The following is a 2,359-nucleotide window of genomic DNA, read 5'->3' on the forward strand; positions in this document are numbered from 1 at the left end:
CAGGGCGGGGAGAGCGCAGCGGTGGGGCGGGCTGGAGGAGCGCAAGGGGCCCCAGTCGCGTCCTGGCCCGCGCCCGCTGTGCACCGCCGCCCGCTCCCTCAACCCTGCCGCCAGGGACCAACACGTGACCCCGGCCGGCTCGGCTCAGGACGCCGCCGTGCACCCGGGCGCGCCGACGTCTTCGTCGCCGCCGTCGTCGTCGTCGTCGTCGAGTGCGTGAGGTGCCGGAGGTCGTGCTGTCGTGCCGGCCGCGGACGGGACGCTCGAGGTTGCCGCCGAGGGCCTGCAGGCAGGCCACGTGGCGGCCGCTCAGCGGGGACGACGGCGCCCAGCCCCGGGACTAGCAAGGACGCCGACAACGCCGCCGCCACGACTCACTCGGCGCCCGCCAGCCCCTTCCGAGCGGCGACGCGCTACAGCCTCAACCTTCGCAAGTGAGTGACGAGTGGCCGCCGGGGAGAGCGCACTGGGGGTCTCTTCCTCTCCGCGCTTGAATCTCCCCAATCAGTCTGCGCCCCCCCCCTCCCCCTCTCTCCTCTCGGCATCGCATCTTTTCTCTCCGGCGGGACGCGGCGCGCCCCCTTCCTCGTTCTGTTGTCCCTTTTCCACGCGCAGCAAGCGCGCAGCTCCAGCGACACGGAAAAGGGGCCGATTCAGCCCTCGAAAGGAAAAGCAGCGACGACGGAGGCTTTGAGCCCCGCTCCCGCCGCTGCTGCCGAGGAGGCCGCCGGGCCGCCCGCGAGCCAGAACGAAGGAGAGCGCAAAGCGCCGCCGCCGCCGCTTCGGCCCGGGAGACGTCCTGAACCTAACTAAACACAAAGGTCCGAGGAATTGGCGGCGCCAGAACGGGCGTCGTTATAGCCGTGCCATTCAGGAATCTGTTCCGGGGATCTAGTCGCTAGCAGACAGCTGTAACGGCCCGGAATATCCCCCCCTCCCCGCCCCCCGGGCCCCTTTCCCCAGATCTATCCACGGTACAGACAGACGCGGCCTCCATATTTTTTACGGTTTGCAGACATTTAAGTCATGCCGCTGTGATAAATTTTCCTGACTCTTCACAACAATACTCTCATCCAGTTTTGGGGAAAGTCCTAATACCTCTGGTGCATCGTCGTGCTCGATAGTTGTGGTCCCGAGGAGGTGTTTCAGGAAGTGAAAATTTCACATGTATATATAGTGTTATCTTAGCTGATATTTTAGCCTCTTGAATCTTGAAACTTAATTCAAATTAAACCACTCATTATTTCAACACCAGCATCTTAGAATGGCGTCATGTTCACCCTGCTGCCTCCTCCCTCCCCTCCGCATCTTGATGGATATCGGTCTCCGCTCCCGCCCACCCGCAAGAGTGCCGAGGAAATAGAGCCCGCTGGGTTTGGCCATATCCGCTTGTGCCGGCCAGCGTCCACCCACACGGAAAACTTTCATCACAGTAATACGAGAAGACAGTCAGTGGCCTGGTTTGGGACGTGGAGTGGAGACGCGTATATCGGGGCGTAGCGGGACGTAGCGGGACGTAGCGGGGCGTAGCGGGGCGTAGCGGGGCGTAGCGGGGCGTAGCAGGGCGTAGCAGGGCGTAGCGGGGCGTAGCGGGGCGTAGCGTTTCGTGGAGGGGCAGTGATCGAATTCCCCGCAAATGGCCCGGACGGACATCGTGATCAAGACGGGCTGCACTGCACAGTGTACCGGGGGTGTCGACCATCGGGATCGAGTGAGAGTACAACCGCGTCTCCGGGGGGAGAGTCACGCTCGATGGGTGGCGACGATGGTTGAGCACACTGTTAACGCGAGAGTCACGATTCTCGTCCAAATTCAGTAACGAGTTTTTAAATATCGCCCAGACAGAGCGACATGATTTCTGTGTCGCTCAATAAGAGTAGATATGACGACATCCGTATAGCGAAAACATCGCTGAAAAAGAGTCATGTAGGCCACAGGGCACTCTGGAACAGTCAGACGAACGCCCATTGTATGACTCTGAAGGAGCGATACCATTCAATATCGCTCTACCGGGGGTGATATCGTTTGGTTAACGATACTGCTCTCCCAGTAGTGTGATACATCACTTTTTCATTTTCACTGCCTTCATAGTGTTACTATCGACGACACTGGCACGAACTCGCCGCGGGAAAAGGGCCATCCGGCGTCACAAACTAGAGACGTTGCAAAACTACTTGCTGTCATTTGGAAGGAAATGAACAAAGTTTATTGATGTGAGATAGACGACACTGCGAGCAGCATTGTCGAGAAGGGCAAAAGCGGAGAGCTGCGACCTGGACCACGACATGCTCTGCGCGCACGTCTCTCTCTCTCTCTCTCTCTCTCTCTCTCTCTCTCTCTCTCTCTCTCTCTCCGTCCA

The 2,359-nt window shown here is 59.7% G+C and overlaps 1 protein-coding gene across 1 annotated transcript in view; it reads left to right on the plus strand.

The window, feature by feature from the left end:
• Positions 1–59: 59 nt before the first annotated feature.
• LOC113215995 (ras-related protein Rap-2a) overlaps positions 60–2,359 on the plus strand; it is a 96,475-nt gene continuing 94,175 nt past the window's right edge. The window contains exon 1 of the mRNA XM_052265012.1: positions 60–434. The gene's annotated coding sequence lies outside the window, so the exon portion shown is untranslated. The remainder of the gene's footprint in view (positions 435–2,359) is intronic.

Source organism: Frankliniella occidentalis, unplaced genomic scaffold, assembly GCF_000697945.3.
Source record: "Frankliniella occidentalis isolate FOCC.00 unplaced genomic scaffold, Focc_3.1 Scaffold23, whole genome shotgun sequence".
In the NCBI taxonomy this organism is placed as follows: Eukaryota; Metazoa; Arthropoda; class Insecta; order Thysanoptera; family Thripidae; genus Frankliniella; species Frankliniella occidentalis.